This window comes from Chiloscyllium plagiosum, unplaced genomic scaffold, assembly GCF_037043375.1.
Source record: "Chiloscyllium plagiosum isolate Xiang-an unplaced genomic scaffold, Cpla_swu_hap1 HiC_scaffold_22, whole genome shotgun sequence".
NCBI classification, from domain to species: Eukaryota; Metazoa; Chordata; class Chondrichthyes; order Orectolobiformes; family Hemiscylliidae; genus Chiloscyllium; species Chiloscyllium plagiosum.
Genome location: NW_028270160.1, coordinates 67,576,936 through 67,598,753, shown reverse-complemented (window position 1 = coordinate 67,598,753; position 21,818 = coordinate 67,576,936).

Here is a 21,818-nt window from a genome sequence, read left to right as displayed (position 1 = left end):
ACAGGCAGCGCATTCCATGCCCCCACCACTCTCTGATTAAAGAACCTACCCCTGACATCTCCCCTATACCTTCCACACTTCACCTTAAATTTATGTCCCCTTGTAACACTCTGTTGTACCCGGGGAAAAAGTTTCTGATTGTCTACTCTATCTATTCCCCTGATCATCTTATACACCTCTATCAAGTCGCCCCTCATCCTTCTCCGTTCCAATGAGAAAAGGCCTAGCACGCTCAACCTATCCTCGTACGACCTATTCTCCATTCCAGGTAACATCCTGGTAAATCTTCTCTGCACCCTCTCCAAAGCTTCCACATCTTTCCTAAAGTGAGGCGACCAGAACTGCACCCAGTACTCCAAATGTGGCCTAACCAAAGTCTTGTACAGCTGTAACATCACTTCACGACGCTTGAATTCAATCCCTCTGCTAATGAACGCTAATACACCATAGGCCTTCTTAAAGCTCTATCCACCTGAGTGGCAACTTTCAAAGATCTATGAACATAGACCCCAAGATCCCTCTGCTCCTCCACCTTACTAAGAACCCTACCGTTAACCCTGTATTCCGCATTCTTATTTGTTCTTCCAAAATGGACAACCTCATACTTGGCAGGTTGAACTCCATCTGAAGAACTCCTTCCTGAAGAAGGGCTTATGCCCGAAACGTCGATTCTCCTGTTCCTTGGATGCTGCCTGACCTGCTGCGCTTTTCCAGCAACACATTCTCAGCTCTGAACTCCATCTGCCACTCCTCAGCCCAGCTCTGCATCAAATCTAAGTCCCTTTGCAGCCGACAAACAGCCCACCTCACTGTCCACAACTCCACCAATCTTTGTATCATCTGCAAATTTACTGACCCACCTTTCGACTCCCTCTTCCAAGTCATTAATAAAAATTACAAACAGCAGAGGACCCAGAACTGATCCCTGCGGAATTCCACTTGTAACTGGGCTCCAGGGTGAATATTTACCATCTACCACCACTCTCTGACTTCGACCGGTTAGCCAGTTTTCTATCCAACTGGCCAAATTTCCCACTATCCCATGCCTCCTGACTTTCCGCATAAGCCTACCATGGGGAACCTTATCAAATGTCTTACTAAAATCCATGTATACTACATCCACTGCTCTACCCTCATCCACATGCTTGGTCACCTCCTCAAAGAATTACATTTCCCCTGACTAACGCACCTAACCTACACAGCCCTGAACACTATGGGTAATTTAGCATTGGCAATTCACCTAACCTGCATGTCTTTGGATTGTGGGAGGAAACCCCAGCAGACACTGGGAGAATGTGCAAACTCTACGCAGGCACCCAACACTGGAATCCAACCTGGGTCCCTGGCGCTGTGAGGTAACCAGTGAGCCATCAGGACTGCATCCTTCAGGACTATTTTGCGCACGATTTTGAATCTCTCGGAGCTTTTCCAGTGATACTAATCTCAGAAATCTTGTGCAATAGACAAACGTTTTCATTCGCACGGTGCAGTGTTGGTCAGTGGTGTGACTCTGTTTGATCTTGCTGTAATATCTGGTTTGAATTGATCATCTGGAGATACTTCCCATTCAAAAGTGCGAATAGAAAAACCTCTTCCCCTTAGTCTAGGACAGAATAGGATGGCTTCTGTGAACTTCCATCGCAAGCTTCACTCACAATTCCAGACAGGCCTGTCATTCACTGATTGGTTGGAGCATTAACTTACCTTAGGCGTTAGTTTGGTGGAATAACCCGCCCCATTCCCACTGACTGGTTGAGGATCAATCCGCCCCATTCCCTTTGATTGATTGGAGGATCAGCCCGCCCCTTTTCCCTCTGATTGGTTGAGGGCCAGCCCGCCCAATTCCCTCAGGCCCAAGGTTAGAGTGGTGCTGGAAAAGCACAGCAGGTCAGGCAGCATCTGAGAAGCAGGAACATTGATGCTTCAGGCAAAAGCCCTTCATCAGGAATGGAGGCAGGGAGCGTCCAGGGTGGAGATTTAAATGGGGGTAGAGGGGTGGGGAGAAGTAGCAAAGAGTACAATAGGTGAAGTGGGGTGGTGATGGAGGTGATAGGTCAGAGAGGAGGGTGGAGGAAGGTAGCAAAGAGTAGAATGGGTGGAATCCCCACATACGGGGGGATTCCACCCATTCTACTCTGGCACAGTGGCACAGTGGTTAGCACTGCTGCCTCACAGCGCCAGAGACCCGGGTTCAATTCCCGCCTCAGGTGACTGACTGTGTGGAGTTTGCACATTCTCCCCGTGTCTGCGTGGGTTTCCTCCTGGTGCTCCGGTTTCCTCCCACATTCCAAAAAAAATGTGCAGGGTAGGTGAATTGGCCATGCTAAAATTGCCCCTAGTGTTAGGTAAGGGGTAAATGTAGGGGTATGGGTGGGTTGCGCTTCGGCGGGTCGGTGTGGACTTGTTGGGCCGAAGGGCCTGTTTCCACACTGTAACGTAATCTAATCTAATCTAATCATTCGAGACACCACCCAGGCCCTCCACCTCCTACAAGACTTCCGGTTCCCCAGCCCCCAACTCCTCAACTTTGCCATGGGCATCCAATCCCTATACACCTCAATCTGCCATGACCAGGGCCTCCAAGCCCTCCGTTTTTTTCCTCATCCCGCCCCATTCCCTCTGCTTGTTGCAGGACCAGCCTGCCTCTATTCAGTCTGATTGGTTGGAGGACCAAGAGATCTGACTTAGTTTCCCCCCAACCCCGCCCTTTGTTTTCCACTGGTGGAACCGTCATCAATCCGGCTGACAGTGTGTTGGAGCATTCCTCGGAATCGCGAGCTGGATTGAATGATCTCAATACCATGCGTGATGGCCGGAAAGAAATGTTCATCTATCTCGTATGCAGGCAGTGAGTAAAGGTAAAAGCCAGCATTTGTTGTAATATTACAGAAAGAAGAATTAATGACTGCTCAGTTTTGGTTTCAAACCCAAAAAATGGGTTTTTGGGGCCCATCATTTGAACCGCAGAAACGCTCATGGTTCTTCCCAGAAACAGGTCTCTCGGAAGCAATTTTTTAGATTACATGACAGCGTGGAAACAGGCCCTTCGGCCCATCAAGTCCACATCGACCCGCCGAAGCGCAATCCACCCATGCCCCTACATTTACCCCTTACCTAACACTACGGGCAATTTAGCATGGCCAATTCACCTGACCTGCACATCTTTGGACTGTGGGAGGAAACCGGAGCACCCGGAGGAAACCCACGCAGACACGGGGAGAACATGCAAACTCCACACAGTCAGTCGCCTGAGGCGGGAATTGAACCCGGGTTTCAGGCGCTGTGAGGCAGCAGTGCTAACCACTGTGCTACCGTGCCACCCACAGGTTCATCTATGGGGATAATGTCATCACAGTAATTGGGTGATGCTGTGTTGCTGTTCCCCCTGGTTCCCAAGATCCCTCTCTACCACCCCTTCGACCCCCCCCCGCCCCCCCCCCCCCACACACACCCTGTTCTCCCCCTCTGTTCTCAATCTGACCTCAATGTCCCCATCTGTGGCTCTGCTGGTTTGTTTGATTACTCCTAGTGGAGAAAAGTGCAAATGAAGGGGAGTTGGAGCTGGATGTGATAAAAAGCAGCAATCCCACTCGAATCCAACCCCCTGTAAACTTGCAAGTGTCTTAGCAGCCTGATGTCTGACTGAATCCTTCCTGCACATGAAGCAGGGGCATACTCTGTCCCCGGTGAGACTGCACCATTAGCTGGCGAGCTCAAGTGGGGAACTGTATACCTGTCATTGTCCTGATATTTCCACAGCATCTCCATAGTGTCTCTTCTCGTTCAATCATTAGATAAATTCTAATAAAATGGACAGAACATCCACATAGTTTCTTTCAACTGTATGCGGCGTGATTTTGTTTCATGCTCAATGAAAGCTCTTTCCACAGCCAATTCGCTGGAACACACTCACTCAAGCTGTGTAACTGTATCAGCTCTCTCTATAGGCGAAAGTGGGTACTGCAGACATTGGAGATTCGAGGCAAGATTAGAGTGGTGCTGGAAAAGCACAGCAGGTCAGGCAGCATCTGAGGAGAAGGAAAATCAATTTTTCGGGCAAAAGCCCTTCATCAGGAGTGAGGTAGTGAGCCTCGGGGTTGGAGAGATAAATGGGAGGGGGGGTAGGCTTAGGGGTTGGTAGCTGAAAGTGGAATAGGTGGATGGTGATTAATGAAACAAAAGTAAATTTAACACAGTACATTTTAAAAAAAGTAAGAAATCCGCTGTCTGTATCGTACCACTCACAGAGGTTGCCGTGTCAGCAACTGACATTGGCGTATGAACAGGGACTTCGGCATGGACATCGGCACATGTGCAGAATGGCATAAACACTGAGGTGGATATTGGCGCATGTACAGAATGGCAGAAAGACTGGCAGTGGCACGTGCACAAAATGGGAAAACATTGGCGGAAGCGTTAAAAATCACACAACACCAGGTTATAGTCCAACAGGATTCTTTGCAAGCACTAGCTTTCAGAGCGCTGCTCCATCATTAGGTGGTTGATAAAGGAGCAGCATTCCAAAAGCTCGTGCTCCCATGTAAACATATTAGACTATAAACTGGTCTTGTGCAATTTTTAACTTTGTGCACCCCAGTTCACACCAGCATCTCCAAATCATGATTCCCAAACAATGTACATATCCCTTAGTGTGATTAACCATTAAAAACAAAACAAAACGGGAACTGCACTATACCCCTCAGCTCTTCAACTTTGCTCCCCGGTTCAATCGAATGATGGCTGATCCTTTATCTCCACTCCAACCTCCAATTCTCTCTCCATCCAATGAAGCAGCGGCTGATGAAATTAAACGACTCTATTCCAGGAACCAGCAAAACAAACGTCATTTACAAAATACTATGCAAGGCCTGTAAATAACCAAACAACATCGAACAGACTGGCAGGAAACTAGCCACCAAGATACACCACCACCAACTAGCCACCAAAAGACATGGCCAGCTGTCACTGATATTCTTACACACTGACGAACAAGGACACCACTTTGACTGGGACAACCCATTCATCCTCGGATGGGCTAAACAGAAGAATGGATGTCATTTCGGAGGCCTCCAAAGGCATGGAGAGAGTTGACTCTTCTATAATAAAGTTGTGCACAGTTTGTGGAATTGTCATTAATTCAGACAGTGGGCACCTATCAAAGTTATCAGGAAACAATTTTTAAACTGCTGAGAATACCATTTATTCTCCCAATTAAACTCTCCACTTCAATAACTGAGCTCATTTTGCATTTGTAATCTGGGCCTGATCTCGTTTAGTACACTGCTCCTCCAATATGATATGCAGCTCTCATTCACACAGGCAGGTTTGGAATGTGATGTCTTTGGAACCTGGTTGACTTGTTGCAGTAAATTTTATAAATACTGCGCATTTTCCCCACTGTGCTTCGATGGAGGGTGTGCATTCTGGAGATCTTAGATGAAATGTTGGTCAAGCATGTCCTGGATGTTGCATCAAGACACTGTTCAAAAGGGCCACAACACACTGCAGCACACCAGAACTGCAAAAAGAGGAAGAGGAACACCTATACAAGGTATTCGCAAAAAACAGATATCCTCGCAATTTCAGCAACAGATGCCTAAGGGAGAGACAACAGAACGAGGATATGCCGCAATCCAAAGGACTAGCCACACTACCATACATCAAGAACATCTCGGAAATGACAGCCAGAATACTGCGACCACAGCACACAAACCAGCTGCCACTCTCAGACAACAACTCACCAAAACGAAGGACCCGATACCCAGTATGAGCAAAACTAACGTAGTGTACAAAATCCCATGCAAGGACTGCACAAAACATTATATAGGACAAACAGGAAGACAGCTAACGATTCGCATCCACGAACATCAACTAGCCACGAAACGACACGACCAGCTATCCCTAGTAGCCACACACGCAGACGACAAGGAACATGAATTTAACTGGGACAACACTACCATTATAGGGCAAGCGAAACAAAGAACAGCCAGGGAATTCCTAGAAGCTTGGCACTCATCCACAAACACCATCAACAAACACATAGACCTGGACCCAATATACCGGCCACTACAGCGCACAGCTGAAACTGACAACCGGAAGCGGCAGGGACAGACCACTATAAATGCCGGAGGAAACACCACAGAAGCGCTTCACAGGAGGCTCCCAAGCACTGAGGATGTCACCTAGACAGGGGACGAAACGTTTGCAACAAAAACTTCCAGCTCGGCTAACAGAACCACAGCAACGAGCACCCGAGCTACAAATCTTCTCACAAACTTCTTCAGTTTTGTTAAGACTGTATTAATCCAGGTAACAACTTAATCAGGATAAGAAGGAGGTGATGCATTTTGGGCGGGCAAGTGAGTGAAAGATTTATGTAATGTATGCTAGTTTCCGCGATAGTATTGAGCAGCAAAGATATTGTGTCGTACAATTCCATACATCCCTGAAGGTATCAACAGAGGTAGGCGGGTTGGTAAAGAAGAGATCCAAGATTCATGCCTGCATTAGCTGGGTCATAGAATTTAAGAGCACAAAGTAATACATGGGAGTTTGCAGGGATCAGTTGGTTGAACCTCAGCTATTCACAATGCACATCAAACATTTGGTTGAGGGAATCAAATGCAATATTTCTAAGCATGCTGATGGCATGAGGCGATGTCGGATTGTGAATTGCGAGAAGGATATAAAAAATCTCCACGTTGATTGAGACAAATGGAGTGAATGGGCAAATATGCGGCAGATGAACAGCAATGTGAATAGATGCGAGGTTGTGCACTTTGGTGGGCGAAATGGAAGGCTAGCCTATCTTTTTAAAAGTGTTTAGATGTAAAATATTGATCTTTAAAGGGACTTGCGCTACCTTTTTTGTTTACTTCTGCGCAGACCTCTGACCTACATGTGCAGCAGCAAGTTCTGAAGCCAGAGGTCAACATTGGGAATAGTATTGCCATGCCGATCAGAGACCCCCCCAAGTGGTAGCTGCAACATTGGAAGTCATCTGGATCTCCATTGTACTAGTCACTGAAAGCGAATTTGCAAAAGTATGAGGAAGAGAAATGTTATGTTGACCTTCGTTTCAAATGGATTTGAGTGGAGGAGGAAGGGTGTCCTACCATAGTTGTACAGGGCCTTGGGTAGATCTGGTCTCAAACATTGCACAGTATTATGTGCAGTTTTGGAATCTTTACCTAATAAATGACAAACTGAAATTCAGGGAGTGCAGCGAAGGATGATAAGACTGATCTCAAGGACGACAGGCTTGTTGTGAAAACAGAGATTGGTCGACTGGCATTGTTAGATTAGATTACTTACAGTCTGGAAACAGGCCCTTCGGCCCAACATGTCCACACCGACCCTCCGAAGAGCAACCCACCCAGACCAATTCCCCTACATTTACCCCTTCACCTAACACTACGGGCAATTTAGCATGGCCAATTCACCTAACCTGCACGTTTTGGACTGTGGGAGGAAACCCACGCAGACTCAGGGAGAATGTGCAAACTCCACGCAGACAGTTGCCTGAGGCGGGAATTGAACCCGGGTCTCTGGCGCTGAGGCACTGTGCCATGGAATTCCATGAGGCTTAGGACTATGAGTGGAGATCTCAGTGATATCTATAGAACTCTGACAAGCCGAGACAGATTGGAAGAATAGATAATTATGCCCCTGGCTGAGAAGTCTAAAACAAGGCGACACATTATTAGGGACAGGCAGGCCACTTTGCATTGAAATGAGAATAAATGTCTGCACTCAGACACTTGCGAACCAAGGGAATTCTTTGCCCCTTAAGGCTGTTGAAGCCCAGGCATGAGTACAAATAAGTATTTCTAGAGACTAAAGACTTGGAAAGAGAGCAGGATTATGTAGTGGAAATGAAAGATCAGCCATAATTATACTGAATGAGTTGCAAAGGCGATGGTCCAAGGCACGACTGCAGTCGATATTTTATATTTTTGTCTGATGTTTACTCACTCTAAGAAATATGCACATTATGAGAGGAAAGTGCACTGAAGAGATGTTTGGCCATGAACTAGAATGGGGCAGGCTCAATGTATTGAGTAGTATACTACTTTTCCAATGTTTCTCTGTACTCTGGGGCAAAGCTCTGCAAATGTTGTCACCACCTCTCAGATGTTAAGAAGGATGCCACTGCAGGATGGTCAGGACTGTGTTTCCCCTTCGCTTTTACTGATACTGAGGCCGCTGTTGGATGGTCTGCATGTTTCTTTCCTTTAAGACCTCAGAGCAGTTTGATACAATTGAGTGTCTTGTTTGACCATTTCTGAGCCCATTGAAGAATGCATAATATTTCTGTCTGTCTGGAGTCAGTTTTAGGCCAGACCAGGAAAGCACGGAAGATTTCCTTCCTGGAAGTACTTTGGTCAAGCAAATTGGTGTTTACAACCAACACTGGCTGCAAGGTCACTATTGCTAACACCAGATTTTGAATATCGATACTTTATTAATTGATTTTCATTTCCAGCATCTACTGGAGAATTAGCCTGGTGTCAATTAGTAATCCAGAGACATTTCCACAAGCACCATCTCCAAATGGGGACCTACTGGAACCTACACTGAGCAGGTTATTTCTGTGCTGCTTGACAGCTCTGTCAAAAAGAACTTCCACCGATTTGACTATCTCGAGGGGCTGAAGTGGTGTCAATTATTCAGTTTGTAATTATTCTCCTCTTAGTGGACTGGACGTATTTGAGTAAGTTTCACATTGCCAGGTTGATGTCAGAGTTGGAGCTGGAATGAAACAGCTTCTCCAGGGACACGGGTTGTTGTGCAGCACAAGTCTTCAGTCCCATTGCAGGAAGGTTGTCAGGGCCCATTGCCTTTGTCATATCTCCTGTTTGTGGTGTCATGTGCAGAGAATCGAATTAGTGAGTGGCATCTGTGAGTCAGTGGGCATCATGATGAGAGTGAATTGGATCACCAACACAGCACATCTGGGTGAGGATGGTGCAGAAACTGCAACCTCGTCTTTTACATCGATGTGCAGGGCTATTCCATTATTTAGGATGGGGATATTTATGGAGACCACTTTGCCATTGAATTGTTTAATAGTCATTCAACATTTATTATTTCATATGGCCAAAGTGCAGAGGTTAGATATGATCAGTTTGTCTTCGAATCATTTCGTTCTCTCTGAGATGTTATTCCTGCTGATTGTAGTACAAGCAATAAAATGCAGTAGCTTTAACACATTGTCATCATGTTTACGTACACATGGTACTGACCCTGGAATGTTCACCAGTACTCATCATTGAACGATAGAGCACCCTGATGCTGATGGTAGACTGAGGGAGTTTCATGGGCCAAAAGTTCATTTTATGGTTGAATTCAGTTCTGCCTCTGCTGCAGTTTACAGCACTACATCAATGTAAGGGATTCACTATTCAAGGAAGTTAAAAGAGCTAGATCATTTAAAGTATTTAAAGAGGTTTTTTGATGTGGAAATGATTTGAGGTCTGCAAATAATTATTCATGGAAGAGGCGTGCGAGTCATAGAATCTTATAGTAATACACTGTGGAAACAAGCCCTTCAACCCATGTCGAACAGTTTTCTTAAAATGAACTAGTGCCATGTGCCTGTGTTTGATCTATATCTCTCTAAACTATTCCTATCCATGTACCTGTCAAAATGTTATTTAAATGCTGTAATTGTAATTGCTTCTACCACTTCCTTAAACTGCACACAATACATCAGATATGATCTCAGTAATGTTCCAATGATTACATCTGATAAACCTTGCCAAAAAAAAGACATCATTCCATATCACTTCCTGGCTATTTGCTGCAGATGCAAACTAACTTTAGGTGAACTGCGTGCCAGAATACACATATCCCTCCTGTACCGAGTTCTGCAATATCTCTCTATGTTACTGTTACTTTCTCATTCAATAAAAGCACAAACATTCCAGAACCCACGTTACACTCTATCTGATAAAGGTTTGCTCAACACCTTTCCATGCCTATGGCACATTGCAGATTTACAACCTCTGCTTGGCAATTTTTGAATGCCTGTCTTGATATATAAGCTAAATGATTTCCAATCAATTCAGCTCTTCCAAATCATTTGCATTGATTTTAATCATTGATGCACTCACATTAATCCCAGAGGCACTCCACTGGTTATAGCTTTGCAAACTGAAAATAAACATTGATCTCCCTCTGTTTTCCCTCTTGGCTAACTAAGGCCTCCAATGTCCCTATATAGAAGCCAATAAAGGTTGAATGGTTTCATCCTGTGCTGTGTAATGTCCACTACTGGCTGAATGACTTCATTCTATTCCTGTGGAACTCCGTCACAGGACAGAATAGTTTTCCCCTTCTGATTGTAAGAACCTGAATGGCTGAATCGGATCTTCCTCCACCGTTGTAACTGCATCAAAAATTTGAATAGAGAACAACACAAGTTGGGAACATTGGTAGATCATTCAGTCCCTCATTCACAATGCTCGTGGTTGACCTAATTGTGGCTGAACAGGACTTTCCTGTTTACTCCAAATAATCTTTGACTCACCTGTCTGTCAAAAATCAGTCGAGCTCAGGCTTGAATATCTTTAGCAATCAGTCTTCACTGTTCCCTGGAAACAAAAACACCACAAACAGCACAATTCCAAGGAGAATGAGACATTTTTATATCAAATTTATTAAGCATTATCTTTAACTTTTAAAGTGTGGCAAATTCATGACAATTCACTAACTCTTTTGAAACAGTAGGACATAAGAATTAGGAACAGACAAAGACCATTCAGTCCCTCAAACATGTCCCACAACGACTGTCCCTACACTGGATTATTGGAACACATTTCAAGTTAACACCTTAAGAGCATTGAAAATTGGATCAGAATTCAGTCATTTGGCCCACCAAGTCTGCTCTGATGATCGATAATGGCTGAAATGTTTCTCACTCCCAATTCTCCTGCCTTCTCCCTATAGAACGTGATGTGTGTAAAAATCAGCGACTTGTCAAATTCTGTACTAAAGATCCTACAGTCTCGTTATGGCAGTTTATGTGTGTGCACGTGTTGTGTTTATGGTTATGTGTATGTGTGTCTATATCTGTGCTTGTGTTTTTGCCTGTGTCCTTGCATATGTCTTTGAATGCCTCTAGGTGCATGTCTGTCTACCTGTCTGTATGTAATATGTTTAAGTGTATTAATCTATGTATCTTTGTGTCTGCATCGCTGCACAGTTAGATCTGTGTTGTTTTTGACCGAATCCGTTGAGATGGGGATAAATCTGTCTGTCCATTTTGTGTTGAAGTAATGGTATGTCACCCTCTGCTGGCAGCTCCGCACCACTACTGACGCCACGGGTTTTTAATATAAAAATCGCAAGTTACAGGTCAATCTCTTCACCTGAAGTTGGAGCAGCACTCAGAAAACTTATGATTTCAAACAAACCTATTGGACTATAACCTGGAGTTGTGTGGCAACACCAACACCTCTACGTACTGTCGTTGAGCCCTATAGTGCCACAAAACTGGTCCATGCTGATCAAAATGTGCATCCATGCTAACCCCATTTCCCCGCATTTTGTCCATATCCTTCTAAACCTTTCCTATCCATGTATTCATCAAAATGCCTTTTTATTAGGAGAAAGTGAAGACTGCACATGCTGTAGGTTATAATCGAAAAGTGTGGTGCTGAAAAAATAAGCTGGTCAGGCAACATCCAAGGAGCAGGAGAGTTGACGTTTCAAGCATGAACTCTTCATCAGGAATTATGGGGTATCCAAGGGGGCTGACAGCTAAATGGGTGGATGGTGGGGCTGGGGGAAGGCAGCTGGGAAATAGGTGGAAGATGAGAGGTGATGGTGGTAGGTCAGGGAGAAGAGTAGAACGGATAGGTGGGGAGGTAGATGGACAGGTAGGACAGTTCAAGAGGGTGGTGCCCAATTAGATGGTTGGATCTGGGATAAGGTGGGGAGAGTGGAAATGAAGAAACTGGCGAAATCGACATTGATGCCGTGTGGTTTGAGGGGCCCAAGGCTGAAAATGAGTCTTTCTTCCTCCAGTTGTTGGGTGGTCAGTGTTGGCGAGTTAAATTCTTCAGCCACAGAGCAGTGGCATTATTTAGCGCGTGGCCTAGAGCTGGTCTCTGAAGCATTCCGCAAGTTGGCATCCTATCTCCCCAACTTAGAGGAGACCACATCAAGAGCAATGGACACAGTTGATGACATGTGTGCAACTATAGGTAAATCTCTGTCAGACTGTGGTGAGTAGGTGTGGGCGCAGGTTTTGCACTTCTTGCGGTGGCAGGGGAAAGCGCCGGCAGTGAATGGTGGGTTGGTGGGGTGGGGTGGGGGGGGGGGGGGGGGGTTGTGGATTAACACAGGAGTCATGGAGGGAATGGTCTCTGTTGAACTCAGATGAGGTGGTGAGGGACATATGTCTCTGGTCGTAGGGTCTGTTTGGAGGTGACGGAAATGGCGGAGGATTCTTCCCCACCATTTATCTCTCAGCCCCCTTTGGCCATTCCTCTCATTCCTGATGAAGAGCTTATACTTGAAATGTCTCCGAATCCTCGGATGCTGCCTGACCAGCTGTGCTATTCCATCACCACACTTTTCGACAAATGCCTTTTAAGTGTTGTTAACGTACCCACCTCAACCACTTTGGCTGGCAGCTCATTCCACATGCGTGTGCACAAAACGTTTGTCTCAGGTTCCTTTCATTCTTTCCCTTCTAATCTTAAATGGATGCCCTCTAGCCCTCGATTCTCCAACTGTGTGAAAACGACTGAGTGTTGTCACCCAATGCATGCCTTTCTTGATGTTATATATTACTACAAGGGATTCCCCCCTCCATCTCCTACACCCTAAAGAAAACAAATCCTAAGTTGTCCAATCTCTTGCTGTAACTCAGGCTGTTGGGTCCAGACAACGTCCTTGTAAATTTAATTTCACTCTTTCCAATTTAATAACGTCCTTCCTATAGCACGGTGACGGAAAAATAAATACAATACTGCAACTGGGCCTCACCAATGTGTTGTGCGACTACAACATAACTTCCCCACTTCTATGCTCAGTGCGCTGACTGATGAAGGCCAGTGTGTCAAAAACCTTCTTCACTGCCCTGTCTACCTGTGAGACCAATTTCAGAGAACTTTGCATCTGAACTACAAGGTCTCTTGCTTCACTACACTCCTTGAAGCCCTACGATTCACCAAGAAACATCTGCCTTGATTTGACACTCCAAAATATAAGATATCACAATTATCACACTTGCCATTTCTTGGCCGACTTCTCCAGCTGATGAAGGTACTGCTGAAATTTCTGGTAACCTTTATCATTATCCAGAGTATATCCAATTTTAGTGTCATCTGCAAGATTACTAATCATGCCATGTACATTCTCATCCAAATCATGCATTTAAATAACAAACAGCAATGGGCGCAGCACCTACCCATCTACTAATCACAGACCACCAGTCCAAAAATTATTCTTTCACTATTACCCTCTGCTTCCTATCTTCAAGTCAATTCTATGTCTAATTTGAGAGCTCCTCCTGAATTCCATATGACCCAACCTTCCAAAGCAGCCTACAATCTGGAACCGTATCAAAGGCCTTACTGAAATTTGTATAGATGATGTCTACCGCTCTGCCCTTATCAACCTTCCTTGTCACTTCACCAAAAAAATCTAACAAATTTGTAAGGCATGATCTCCCACACACAAAGCCATGTTGACTAGTCCTAATGAAACACTCTCTTTACAAATGTATGTATATCTTTTCTCTAAGAGTCCTCTCAAGTATCTAACCTACCACAGATGTTAAACATACTGATCTATGATTCCCAGGTTTTTCTCTGGGGCGCTTCCTGAATAAGAGCACATTTGTTACGCTACAGTCTTCTGAGAAATCGCCCGTGGCCATTGATGATGCAAAAATATCCAACCACGTCCCCCTCAATGTCTTGTCTAGCCACTTGCAGTGTTGTTAGATATTTCTGTTCAGGACCAGGAGATTAATCCACCTTCATATATTCTAATACATATGAAACCTCCTCTACTGTATATGGGCTGTCTCCAAGACATGACCACCAACTTCCCAAGGTTCCAAAGTCTTTCTTCACAGTAAGCACAGAAGAGATATATTCATTGTGGATTTCGCCCACATCCAGCAGTTCTCCACATACGTGTCCGCTTTGGTCCTTGAGCGGTCCTAGTCTCTTTCTGTTTATTTATTTCCTTTAATATACTTTGAGAACTTCTACAGATTCACCCTAATCTTCACAGCCAAGGCTATCTCCTGCTCCTTTTCGCCCTCCTGATTTCCTTCTTCAGTAACTTTCTGTACCCCCATATACCCTGAGGAACACCCTTGATCCCAGCTCCTTATAGGTGAGATATATCTCCCACTTTTCTGTTGAAAGCCTCCATCCATCTCAAATGTAAATGCTTTCATTGATCTAGGCTCCACAACTCCCTGGGGTTAGAGATTTCCAGGTATTCACTATGTTTTGGGAGAAGAAATTTCTTTTCATCTCGGTTTTAATTGACGTCACTTTTTCCATATCTATGACTCCGCTCAGGATTGGAAGCATTTTCTCAATATCTATCTTGTCAATCCCTCTCTGTATCTTGTAGTATTCAGTAATATCACTCATCACACATTTCAACTACACTGAATAAATGGCTAACTACTTTAGGCATTCTTGATAAATCAACACTTTCTTCCCAGGAATCAGCTTCAGACATCAGCCTAGATACTTGCTGCACCAGCAGGCTAACTTTGTGTTTTATACTCAGGACCTTCCTAATCGCTAAGTACTGCTCTTTTGTCAGTGCTCCATGTTAAATAACAGCCTGCTTGTGGTTCTTACAGATTTTTTTTTTTACAGATTACAGATTACATTACAGTGTGGAAACAGGCCCTTCGGCCCAACAAGTCCACACCGACCCGCCAAAGCGAACCCACCCATACCCCTACATTTACCCCTTACCTAACACCACGGGCAATTTAGTATGGCCAATTCACCTGACCCTGCACATCTTTGGACTGTGGGAGGAAACCGGAGCACCCGGAGGAAACCCACGCAGACACGGGGAGAACGTGCAAACTCCACACAGTCAGTCGCCTGAGGCGGGAATTGAACCCGGGTCTCTGGCGCTGTGAGGCAACAGTGCTAACCACTTAGTGCCAAATTGGATGATATCAAACTTCCTTACAATAATATCCATTTGCAAGTGGCGACACTTCGTGTTTAAAATGTAAAACAACACTTTTCACAGTATTTAGGTAACCGTGAGAATAAACACAAACCTAAAATCGCACTGACATTTTCTATATCACCTTTCAGAATCTTTGCTTCCACATTATACCATGCACTTACACCAATCTTTGTATCATTTGCAATCTCCTTTATATGGAACTCAGCTCCCTAAATTGTAAATAACTTATGCCATAGGACTGATATTCTAGCAGATACACCATTTTAACCTGATAAAGACCCATTAATCCCGACTCTCATTCTTCTGTATGTTAACCATTCTTTATTCCATGCGAATACGTTGTTTGTCATAAGGTGAGTTCCGTTTGTGTGTAATAAAATTTTCGCAGGGTTTGTGAAGGTTTGTAGCTCAGGTTGAGGTTTAGGGTGTAGGTTTGCTCACTGAGCTGTAGGTTTGATATCCAGACGTTTCATTACCTGGCTCGGTAACATCATCAGTGGCGACCTCCAAGTGAAGCGAAGCTGTTGTCTCCTGCTTTCTATTTATATCTTTCTCCTGGATGGGGTTCCTGGGGTTTGTGGTGATGTCATTTCCTGTTCGTTTTTGAGGGGTTGATAGATGGCATCTAGATCTATGTGTTTGTTTATGACATTGTGGTTGGAGTGCCAGGCCTCTAGGAATTCTCTGGCATGTCTTTGCTTAGCCTGTCCCAGGATAGATGTGTTGTCCCAGTCGAAATGGTGTTTTTTTTCATCCGTGTGTAGGGCTACGAGGGAGACAGGGTCGTGTCTTTTTGTGGCTAGCTGGTGTTCATGTATACTGCTGGCTAACTTTCTTCCTGTTTGTCCTACGTAGTGTTTGTGGCAGTCCTTGCATGGAATTTTGTAGATGACGTTGGTTTTGTCCATGGGTTGTATTGGGTCTTTTAAGTTTGTTAGTTTTTGTTTGAGAGTGTTGGTGCTACTAGGATTCCGAGGGGTCTCAGTAGTCTGGCTGTCATTTCTGAAACTTCTTTGATGTATGGTAAGGTGGTTAGGGTTTCTGGCTGTGTTTTGTCTGCTTGTCGTGGTTTGTTCTTGAGGAATCTGCGCAGTGTTTTTTGAGTATCCCTTCTTCTTGAATACGTCATATAGGTGGTTCTCCTCGGTTTTTCGAAGTTCGTCTGTGCTGCAGTGTGTAGTGGCTCATAGTGTTCTGATACAGCTTCGTTTGTGTGTGTTGGGATGGTTGCTGGTGTAGTTGAGTATTTGGTCAGTGTTTGTCAGTTTTCTGTATATGCAGGTTTATAATTCTCCCTTGTTCTTTCCTTCTACTTATCATATATCAAAGAAGTTTCAGAAATGACAGCCAGAATACTGAGACCCCTCGAAATCCTAGTAACAACAACCAAACTTCCCCTGATCTATTTTCAGATCCCACTTACGACAAGGTCTGCATTTTAGATCTTTGGTTCTTTTCAATCATTCCAGGGGAGCTTCCTCACATGCTGAACACATGGTCAGCTGAGAGTGACACCATTCTCGTAGATTCTATTCTACTGGGAAGCCTCTGAAATGACCTATTTTCTCCTTCATCGAGATTTTAGTACCACCTCACGCTTGTGGTCCTGCCCTTTAGTTGTAACTGACCCATCTCCTGCGCTTCTGCCTATACCCCTTCCCCTACTTCTGAGAGCAATAGCACAGATTTCCTTGTCCTTACATTTCAGTGTGTTAGTCTCCGTTTTCAAATAACCATCTACTTCCAGCACCTCCAGTGGCACAATACAATCAACCTGATCATCTCCTCCTGTCCGCTGTCAGCAATTTACAGGGAACGTTCTTTCTGTGATACCCTCCATCACCCAATCACTTACCCAGGGAGTAGATTGCCGAGACTTTGGCTTTGATGTTTTTGTCATCATTGACTACGGGAAACATGCCTGAAGACTGGAAGATAGTAAATGTTGTCCCCTTGTAGAAGAATGGGAGTTGAGACAGCCCTGGTAATTATGGACCAGTATCACTTAGACTCTAAGCGTTAGCTCTTTTCTCTCCAGAGATGTTGCCAGACCTGCTGAGATCTTCCAGCATTTTCTCTTTTCCTTTCAGATTCCAGCATCGGCAGTAATTTTCTTTTATCCAATGTTCATCCTGTAGTTCAGTTAATCGTGGTGTATCACGAGGATCTGTTTTGGATACACAGGTGTTTGTCATTTATACAAATTACCCAGATGAAGGCATAGAAGGGTGAGTTAGTAAATTTTCGGATGACACTAAGGTCGGTGGAGTTGTGAATATTGATATTGTAGGTTACAGAGGGACATAGACCAATAGCAGAGCTGGGCTGAGATTAAGCAAATTGAGTTTAATGCGGAAAAGTTGTATTCACTTCGGAAGAAGTAACAGGAATGCAGAATAGTGGGCTATTGGTAAGATTCTTGGTAGCATAAATGAACTGAAGTACCTCATTGTCGATGGACATAGACCCTGAAAGTTGCCAACCAGGTTGATACGGTTGTTGAGAAGGTGTGTTAGATTTTATTAGTAGAGGGATCGAGTTTCAGAGCCATGAGGTCATGCGACAGCTATACAACTTTTTGGTGCGACCACACTTTGAGTATTGCATACAGTTCTGTTCACCGCATTATTGGTTTAGAAGCTTTGGAAAGGGTTGAGAGGAAATTTACTCCTATGTTGCCTGGTATGGAGGGAATGTCTTAAGAGGAAAGGCTGAGGACTTGAGGCTGTTTTCGATAGAGAGAAGAAGGTTGAGATGTGACATAAATGGGAACTATAAGATAATCAGAGGGTTAGATAGAGTGGGCAGTGAGAGTCTTTTTCCTCGGATGGTGATGGCTAGCATGAGGTGATGTAACTTTAAATTTGGGTTGATAGATACAAGACAGATGTCTGAGAAAGTTCTTTTCTTGCTTAGAGAGCAGTAGGGGCATGGAACAGCCTCCCTGTGGAAGTAGTAGACTCGACAAATTTAAAGGAATTTAAATGGTCATTGGATAGACATATGGATGAAAATGGAATAGTGTAGGATAGATGCGCTTCAGATTGGTTTCACAGTTGGAGCAACATCAAAGGCTGAAGGGCATGTACGGTGCTATAATGTTCTGTGTTCTATGTTATAACTACCCTGCCAGGAAGGGATCTCTAGACCTCCAACAGGCTCTGGCAGGTTGAAGGGCAGAGGTGCGGGATGTGGATGAGATGCGTTGGAGGGAATCTTCAACCACATGAGAATGGAAATTGTGATCTCTAAAGAAGGAGGCCATCTGGTGTGTTCTGTGGTGGAACTTGTCCCCCTTGGAGCAGATACGTCGGAGGTGGAGCAATTGGGAATACGGGATGGCATTTTTGCACGAGGTCGGGTGGGAAGAGGTATAATCCAGGTAGCTGTGGGAGTCAGTGGGTTTGTAAAAAATGTCAGTGCCAAGTCGGTCTTCATTAATGGATGTGGAGTGGTCCAGGAAGGGGACGGAAGTGTCAGAGATGGTCCAGGTGAATTTAAGGTGGGGGTGGAATGTGTTGGTGAAGTTGATGAACTGCTCAACCTCTTCGCGTGAGCACGAGGTGGCGCTGATGCAGTTGTCAATGTAGTGGAGGAAGAGATGTGGAGCATCGCTGATGTAACTACAGAAGATGGACTGTTCTACGTTGCTGACAAAGAGACAGCCATAACTGGGGCCCATACGGGTGCCCGTGGCTACCCCTTTGGTCTGGAGGAAGTGGGAAGATTCGAAGAGAAATTGTTAAGGGTGAGGACCAGTTCAACAAACGAATGAGAGTGGCAGTGGAAGGGTACTGTTGGGGACGTCAGGAGACGACAAAATGGAGGCCTTGGCTGCCCTGGACATGGTGGATGCAGGTGTAGAGGGATTGGGTGTCCATGGTGAAGGTGAGGCGTTGGGGGCTGGGGAAATGGAAGTCTTGTAGGAGGTGGAGGGCGCGGGTGGTGTCTCGATGGTTAATATTTATCAGTCTTACATTCTATCTGCCTTTGATCTTACCATCTGACTATACTATTAATACCTTCGTCACTGCCAGCCACCCAGCCACTGTTTATGTCAAACAAAGTCTTATTTACCACACCACCCCATAACCCCCTTCACATTCACATCTCCATTATTAATGGATATCACAAATGATAGTGGACAGCACTAAACCAAACTGAAAAAAATCCCGAAGCGGAAGAACTGGCCACTGCCCTTTCATTGATTTTTTAAAAAATAAAAACCTGAAAGTCTTTCCCTAATTGTTACTCTAGGCAGTATCTGTTAGCCATAATCAAAGTGGCCTAATCACAGATAAATCGGAACTTTTGCCTTTTTTCAACCCCTTTTGGAAAAAACCAAGGACCTCATAACATTGTTAAAGGAGCAGCATTATTACACTATACATTGCCTGCTGGTTGTTGCATCTGAACGTTAGAGTTTTATTGGGGTGTACCCATAACGCACAATCCTCACATTCGCCTGCGTCCGGTGGGCCAAATCATATGTATCATCCTCCGTCATTTCCGCCAGCTCCAAACAGACCCCACCACCAGGGATATATTTCCCTCCCCACCCTATCAGCGTTCCAGAGAGAACATTCCCTTGGCGACTCCCTCGTCAGGTCCACACCACCCACCAACCCAACCTGCACTCCCGGCACCTTCCCCTGAAACTGCAAGAAGTGCAAAACTTGCGCCCAAACCTCCCCCCTCACCTCACTCCAAGGTCCCAATGGATCCTTCCATATCCATCGAAAATTCACCTGTACCTCCACACACATCATTTACTATATCTGCTGCACACGATGTGGTCTCCTCTACATTGGGAAGACAGGTCTCCTACTTGCGGAATGTTTCAGGGAACACCTCTAGGACACCCGCACCAACCAACCCCACTGCCCCGTGGCTGAACACTTTAACTCCCCTTCCCACTCTGCCAAGGACATGCAGGTCCTTGGCCTCCTCCATCGCCAGACCCTGACCACACGACGCCTGGAGGAAGAGCGCCTCATCTTCCGCCTAGGAACCCTCCAACCACACAGGATGAATGTAGATTTCTCCAGCTTCCTCATTTCCCCTCCCCCACCTTATCTCAGTCCCAACCCCTGGATTCAGCACTGCCCTTTTCACCTGCAATCTTCTTCCCGACCTCTCCGCCCCCACCCCCTCTCTGGCCTAACAGCCTCACCCTCACTTCCTTCCACCTATCATATTCCCAGCGCCCCTCCCCCAAATTCCCTCCCCCCTACCTTTTATCTCAGCCCGTTTGGCACACCAGCCTCATTCCTGAAGAAGGGCTTATTCTCCTGCTACTCGGATGCTGCTTGGCCTGATTTGTTTTTCCAGCACCACATTTTTCAACTCTGGTCTCTAGCATCTTCAGTCCTCACTTCCTCCTGGGTACATATATTATGGTCCGTTTGGTTTGTCTTGTGTGTTGTTTTCGGTGATGATGATGATTCCAATGAAGTAGATCTCTATTATTTCCTTGTGGTCATAGTTGTCTTGGGAGAGATCACGGTTGTTTGTGTTGTTATCCTTGTCTAATGTCTGAATAATTTAGAACATGTGTAATGCATGTCCCCTAATCATCCCCAATTTTTAAATTTAATTCTGGAATGTTAATTCGGGTTTAGAAGTCTGGTGGGTTTCAACTTCTATTTCTAGCGGTAGGGGTTTGTAGTTGTAAATAGCCTGACCGTGGAGTAGTTACAAAATTTATGATCCACGAATTAAATGTGAAGACGAAGTTAAGATTGTGCTTGTGGCTATGGGCAGAATCTGATATGGGGATTATATCCAGTGAATGACACTATGAAAAGTGAAGAATTGTAACCAGGTTAATCCATCAGCGTGCACAGGATTAAGAGTTGGTCCCACTGGGACTACCGAGATGTGTGAAAGCGCATATGAGTTCGGACCATCAGAAACAGTGACACCTCATTCTGGGTGGCTATCAGGAGCTGTTTCATCATCTGTATTAATGAGTTGGTGCATTCGTTTAAATAGGCTCCCAACAGAGACTCATCTGTTTTTGGGTCCTTGGCAATATTGTATCCTCCTGGTTTCCTGTGTCGTTGTTCTGTTGCTCCCTCTATCTCACCCCATGGCTGTGTAAGGTGGAACTGAGGCCCATTGCTGAGTTCCCCTCACTTCCTTCATTTCTCCACACTGGACCCTGTTTGAAGGTTCGGAAAAGAAGCATTTTCCCTTCTTTCTCAGTTTTACTTTCGCTCGGTTCATCCCACAACTGGGATACTCTCCTCAGAACCCGTACCTCATTGTGGATTGGCTCTGTGGAATCGAAGTTCACATACATCTTCCAGGGAAACCAAGATCCTATCCCACTTAGCTGAGTCCGCCTTAAACAACTGACCCCTGTTTAAGTATCCGTTTACTCACGAAAAGTGCACCCTTAAACGTCTGAAAGTAGCATTCGGGTGTTTCCCCTTTTTCTACCTTCTTGTTTAACCCATCTATGGGGTTTCCTTCATTGTACCCAATTGCCATTAGAATCACTTTGTTCATATTGGCAAGGGATCTTTCACGTACATTTAGCTGGGTTGGGATTGCAGACTGCAGTAACTGGCTCAGACACATTATGATAAGTCTTACCTCCTCTTGTTCACCTAAGCCATGATATC